The following is a 7,245-nucleotide window of genomic DNA, read 5'->3' as shown; positions in this document are numbered from 1 at the left end:
GGGAGAGTTTGACTTCTTCTTTGCCAATTTGAATGCCTTTAATGTCTTTTTGTTGTCTGATTGCTGAGGCTAGGACTTCCAGTACTATGTTGAACAGCAGTGGTGAGAGTGGACATCCCTGTCTTGTTCCTGATCTTAGGGGAAAGGCTCCCAGTGCTTCCCCATTGAGAATGATATTTGCTGTGGGCTTTTCATAGATGGCTTTTAAGATTTCGAGGAATGTTCCCTCTATCCCTACACTCTGAAGAGTTTTGATCAGGAATGGATGCTGTATTTTGTCAAATGCTTTCTCTGCATCCAATGAGAGGATCATATGGTTCTTGGTTTTTCTCTTGCTGATATGATGAGTCACATTGATTGTTTTACGGGTGTTGAACCAGCCTTGTGTCCCAGGGATAAATCCTACTTGGTCGTGGTGAATAATTTTTTTAATGTACTGTTGGATCCTATTGGCCAGTATCTTGTTGAGAATTTTTGCACCCATATTCATCAGGGATATTGGTCTGTAATTCTCCTTTTTGGTGGGGTCTTTGTCTGATTTTGGAATTAAGGTGATGTTGGCACAATAGAACGAGTTTGGAAGTACTCCATCTCTTTCTATCTTTCCAAACAGCTTTAGGAGAATAGGTATGGTTTCTTCTTTAAACGTTTGATAGAATTCCCCTGGGAAGCCATCTGGCCCTGGACTTTTGTGTGTTGGGAGGTTTTTGATGACTGCTTCAATTTCCTCCCTGGTTATTGGCCTGTTCAGGTTTCCTATTTCTTCCTGTTTCAGTTTTGGTAGTTTGTGGTTTTCCAGAAATGCATCCATTTCTTCTAGATTGCCTAATTTATTGGCATATAGCTGCTCATAATAAGTTTTTAAAATTGTTTGTATTTCCTTGGTATTGGTGGTGATCTCTCTCATTCATGATTTTATTAATTTGAGTCTTTTATCTTTTCTTTTTAATAAGGCTAATGGTTTATCTATCTTATTAATTCTTTCAAAGAACCAACTCCTGGTTTTGTTGATATATTCCACAATTCTTCTGGTTTCTATTTCATTAAGTTCTGCTCGAATCTTTATTAACTCTCTTCTTCTGCTGGATGTAGGATCTATTTGCTGTTTTTTCTCCAGCTCCTTTAGGTTCAAGGTTAGCTTTTGTATTCGAGTTCTTTTCAGTTTTTGGATGGATGCTTGTATTGCAATGTATTTCCTCCTTAGGACTGTTTTTGCTGCATCCCAAAGATTTTGAGTGGTTGTATCTTCATTCTCATTAGTTTCCATGAATCTTTTTAATTCTTCCTTAATTTCCTGGTTGACCCTTTCATCTTTTAGCAGGATGGTCCTTAACCTCCACATGTTTGAAATCCTTCCAAACTTCTTCTTGTTATTTAGTTCTAGTTTCAAAGCATTATGGTCTAAAAATATGCAGGGTACGATCCCAATCTGTTGGGATCTTAACTGATAGGTTAAGACCTGATTTGTGACCCAGTATGTGGTCTATTATGGAGAAAGCTTCATGTGCACTTGAGAAGAATGTGTATTCAGTTGCATTTGGATGTAAAGTGCTGTAAATATATGTGAAATCCATCTGGTCCAGTGTATCATTTAAAGCTCTTGTTTCTTTGGAGATGTTGTGCTTAGAAGATCTGTCGATTGTAGAAAGCACTGTGTTCAAGTCACCAAGTTTAAGTGTACTATTATCTAAGTATGTCTTAACATTGGTTATTAATTGATATACTTAGCAGCTCCCACATTCGGGGCATTAATATTCATGATTGTTAGATACTCTTGTTGGATAGATCTTTTAAGTATGATATAGTGTCCCTCTTTATCTCTTACTACAGTCCTTGGGATAAACTTTAACTGATCTGATATGAGGATGGCTAGCCCTGCTTTCTTTTGAGGACCACTTGAATGGTAATGGTTCTCCAACCTTTTATTTTCAGGCTATAGGTGTCCTTATGTCTAAAATGAGTCTCTTGTAGACAGCAAATAGATGGGTCTTGCTTTTTTATCCAGTCTGAAACCCTGCGCCTTTTGATGAGGTCATTTAGCCCATTCATGTTCAGAGTTACTATGAAAGATATGAATTTAGTGTCATCATGATACCTACTCAGTCCCTGTTTTTGTGGATTTTCCCTTGGACTTCCTCTTTCTTTTACAGGGTCCCCCTTAATATTTCTTGCAGAGCTGGTTTGGTGGTCACATATTGTTTCAGTTCCTGCCTATCTTGGAAGCTCTTTATCTCTCCTTCTATTCTGAATGAGAGCCTTCCTGGATAGAGTATTCTTGGCTGCATGTTCTTCTCATTTAGGACCCTGAATATATCCTGCCAGCCCTTTCTCGCCTGCCAGGTCTCTGTGGAGTGGTCTGCTGTTAACCTAATACTTATCTCCATAAAGCTTAGGGATTTCTTGTCTCTTGCTGCTTTAAGGATCTTCTCTTTACCTTTGGAATTGGCAAGTTTCACTATTAAATGTCAGGTGTTGAACGGTTTTTATTGATTTTAGGGAGGATCTCTCTATCTCCTGGATCTGAATGCCTGTTTCCCTTCCCAAGTTAAGGAAGTTCTCAGCTATAATTTGTTCAAATACACTTTCTGGTCCTCAGTCTCTTTCAGCGCCCTCTGGAACCCCAATTAAATGTAGATTTTTTCCTTCTGAGGCTGTCATTTATTTCCCTTAGCTTATCCTCATGATCTTTTGTTTTTCTCTTTTTTCCTCAGCTACCTTCCTTGCCATCAACTTGTCTTCTATGTCACTCACTCATTCTTCAACCTCACTAACCCTCATCATTAGAACCTCCAGTTTGGATTGTATCTCATTTAATTGATTTTTAATTTCGGCCTGATTAGATCTAAATTCTTCATTCATGAAGTCTCTTGAATCCTTTATGCTTTTTTCTCGAGCCACCAGTAGCTTTATTATTGTGCTTCTGAATTGGCTTTCTGACATTGAATTATAATCCAAATTTTGTAACTCTGGGCGAGAGGACTGTTTCTGATTCTTTTGTGGTAAGTTTTTCCTTCTAGTCATTTTGCTCAGTGCAGAGTGGCCAAAAACAAGTTGTACTAGAAAAAGATGAAAAATAGAGAAAAAAAGGGGTGGGGGTGGGGAACAAACAGAAAACAAAAAACAAGGGGGAGTATCCTCTGATTCTATATACTGTAAATCCCTTGGTTTCTCCTGGAACTTTCCAGCGCTGCTTGGTCAATAACTTGCTTTTCCCCTGTCCTTCCAGCTGGTCTTCTGGGGGAGGGGCCTTCTATGTGCTGATTCTCAGGTGTGTGCACCTGGGGGAGCTGCCCAGCTCCCTGTCAGGTCACGGCTCAGTGAGAGCTGTTTATCCTGTGAAGCCTTGGCTCAGTCCCAGGTATAAGGTGATACCAGGAGGAACAACAACAGTGGGAGGCCAGCTTTCCAGCCCTAGAGTCAGTTCCCTCAGTACCTACCGCAGCTCCTAGTATGCAGGGGCCTGGATGCTCTGGGGGCAGGGGGCGATCTGCACAGCTCGGGCTGCCCAGTGGCAGGAGCATCCTCATCCTCACTGTCCTGTATCCTCCCAGCCTCTGCCTGTCCTGGGGGGAGCACTGGATCCTGGGCTGTGTCCCCAGGATCCTGGGTTCCGGGCCCCTGCCGCTGGAATCGCGTTCCCGGGCCACGCAGCCCCCTCCGCGCTGAGCCGCCGCCTGAGCCGCCTCGAGCTGCTCCCGAGTCCAGCCCTGCGCGCGCTGCAGCCCTTTAGGGAGCCCGGCTGTGGGGTGTGGGGCACTCTCCCCGGGGCGCAGGTGTCTGTTAGTGCCCCTGGGAGCCTGAGGGCATCCTGCCCCTCCTGGGATCCTGCTCTAACTCCACGGGAGCGCCTTTCCGTCCAGGAAGGTTGGTGAAGCTCCTGCTTCTCCGGGACGGAGCTCTCCTATCCTGGGGACACTGGCCCCGGCCTTAGCCCGGCTCCTCGTGGGGCTCCTCCCCTTTGGATACTTTTTTATTTCTTTATTCCCCCCACCCCCCACCCCCCGTCTTCCTACCTTGATAGAAGCAGGAGCTCTTCTCACTGTAGCATTCCACCTGGTCTCTTTAAATCTCAGGCCAAATTCGTAGGCTTTCAGGATGATTTGAAAGTTATCTAGGTAAGTTGGTGGGGACAGGTGACTTGGGGACCCTACTCTTCCGCCAGCTTGCCCCACCTCCTAGATTTAGTTTTTTAAATATCATTTGTGCTGTGGTTTTGTTTGCTCTTTAGATACATTTGCTTATTTTCAATATGTCAATTGGTAGAGGTAGGACTCTTTTGAAACAAAGAAAAAATATGCCTATAATTATTCACTTAGATGGATATTCAATAAAACGTTAATATAGGTTATCTGCAGATATTAGAATTGTGAATTATTTTAATCTTTGTGCTTTTCTGTGTCATCCTAGTTTCTACAGCCAGCATGTATGATTTGTGTAATTGCGCACAGTATGAAAAATTATTTATTTATACTAATGAGACATTTACATAGTTACTAAGAAAAAAACCAGATTAACTATAGGACTTAATTTCACTTTTAGAAAATTCTCTTGATACAATAACATTCTATACTGTGACCACAAACAGAAAGGCAATCACAAGGATAATGTTACCTATTTAGACTGATGGAATTTTTGGATGATAAAACTAGAATGTACATATAGTAGTATATCTATATTTTAGAGTATTTCTCATGATATCCCTAGACTTGATTAAGGTGTTGGCAGGTTTTCAGTGTGGTTAGATGGAATCATAGTTTTTAAGTGACCATCAAAAAGTAGGTAGATTAATGTTAGAAAGAGCAAGAAGTTGAAATTATTGTATTTCTCTGAATTTACAGAGATAGGTGTAAAAGTTGTTAACTGGTAGGAAGTTTCCTCAAAAAATGAAAAACAGAAATATTGTATGATCCAGTAATTCCCTTACTGTGCATTTACCCCAAAAACAAAAACAGTAATTCAAAATGAGATATACTTCCTTATGTCTATTGGAGCATTATTTACAATAGCCAAGATATGGAAGCAACCTAAGTATCCATCAATAGATGAATGGATAAAGAAGATGTGGGCTATATACATAATGGGATATTACACAGCCATAAGAAGGATGAGATCTTGACATTTGCAACAACATGGTTGGATCTAGAAGGTATTATGTTAGGTTTAACATAGACTGAGGTTTAACATAGACATAGGTTTAACAAGTCAGACTGAGAAAGAGGAATACCATATGATTTCACTCATATGTGAAACCTGAAAAATAAATGAATAAACAAGCAAAAAGCAGCATCACACTTATAAATATGGAGAACAAACTGAAGGTTGCTGAGGGGAGGGAGATGGGCAAGATAAGTAAAGTGGGTGAAAGAGAGTGGGAAATACAGGTATCCAATTATGGAATGAATAAGTAATGGAAACAAAAGGTACAGCATAGTGAATATAATCAATGAAATTATAATAGTGTTATATGGTGACAGATAGTAGCTACCCTTATGAGTAGAGCATAACCTAAAGAGACACTGAATCACTATGTCGTATACCTATAGCTGATGTAACATTGTGTATCAAGTATACTCAAATTAAAAAAAAAAAAAAAAAAAAGATGCTCCCCAGAAAAGGGTCAAGTCTGTATTGGTAACTGGTTATAAAGTTACTGGAGAAGTGACATCAGAAAACTTAATTTATGATGAATAAAGCCAACAAATTTCATATACAAATGGAGCTAAAATATATTAAATCTGATATGTCTTGAGTATGTTTTTTAAGAACATTTAAGAAGCCATTTTAAGGTATGCCTGAGTGACTCAGTGGTTGAATGTCTGCTTTCGGCTTAGAGTGTGATCCTGGAATCCTGGGATTGAGTCCCACATCAGGCTCCCTGCATGGAGCCTGTTTCTCCCTCTGCCTATGTCTCTGCCTCTCTCTCTCTCTCTCTGTGTGTCTCTCATGAATAAATAAATAAAATCTTAAAAAATAAGCCATTTTAAATCTGCAAGCTTTGTGTATGTGCTTGTGCTTAGTTTTCAACATAGTTTACAACATTTCTAAATAAATCTCAAAGTGACTTAATGGTAAAATGTATAGATTATTTCTGTAAGTGTCCTTCCTGTTAAATACTCATGAATTGTAGGTAGGTTCACTGAGAGGCTTCTATATAAATTTATGGGGCTATCAATTTTCTGGTTAATTGATCTTATACTTGATGATTCCAAACATGTTCAGCTCCATTAAATGCAATGTCATTCTTTTCCCAGGGGCTAGTTGATTTCAGCATCTGCAAAAAGCTTTTTATAAAAAAAGGAAAGAGTTTCTATCATCCTTTGCTCTCTGACCATATACAAATTATTTTAAAAAAAATAATATAATCTTGGGAGTAGGAAATGTTTTTCAAAGCATGACACAAAGTCTATGAATCATAAAGGGAAAAAATACAAATATGCTGCACCATACACACACACACACACACACACACACACACACACACACACACCCAAGAAAAGGAATAAAGATAAACGTACTTACAAAACATTTGGAAAAGGCTAATGATGTATATAAACAATCATGTGATCTGTAAGAGAAAAACTGGAAGGTACAAATGCAATGATTAGTAGGAATAATTATGCAAAGAAGAACTTAGAAATATTTGATATTTACTTCCTACACTTTTGTATTTTTAACAAGTCATTTGCATTATTTTATAATAAACATATATTTAAAAACTGAGGTCTTATCACTTTACTTTTTTAGTCTGCTCTCTTTTAATAATTTATAAATGAGAGAACAAAAGTATTGGTAAAAATACTTGTCTTTTTGTGAGACTTCTCAGGGAATATGTTTATCTGTCAGCACTTTGTTGGACCTCACACTTTCCTCTATTTTTCCAGTACACTTTTATTCAATGCATAAATATGTTAAAGGTAAAGAGAATGTTTACTAGCTCTAGATTAAGAGCTCGATAATTTGGCTGACCTCATAGCAGATCTCCAGAGTAAAGATGGGTGAAAATGGGGAAGAGAATATTCTGATGATAGAAAAATCATGACCATGTTTTTGTTTGCTAGGAGCTGGGCCATCACTGAGTAGAGACCACAGGACTCTGTTCTGGGACCAGCTTGCTTCAGTAGAAATATGGATCACATGGATCTGGCAGATATCTAAATTACAAGAACAGGTAAGAAAAGATGTTCCCAGCTGAAGGGTACGTCCTGGGACGCTCTTTGGGCAAGACGGTGAAAGGGTGATCCACAT

The sequence above is a fragment of the Canis lupus genome, chromosome 11 (genome assembly GCF_003254725.2).
Source record: "Canis lupus dingo isolate Sandy chromosome 11, ASM325472v2, whole genome shotgun sequence".
In the NCBI taxonomy this organism is placed as follows: domain Eukaryota; kingdom Metazoa; phylum Chordata; class Mammalia; order Carnivora; family Canidae; genus Canis; species Canis lupus.
The sequence above is the reverse complement of the archived record's forward strand: the minus strand, read 5'-3'. Positions refer to the sequence as shown.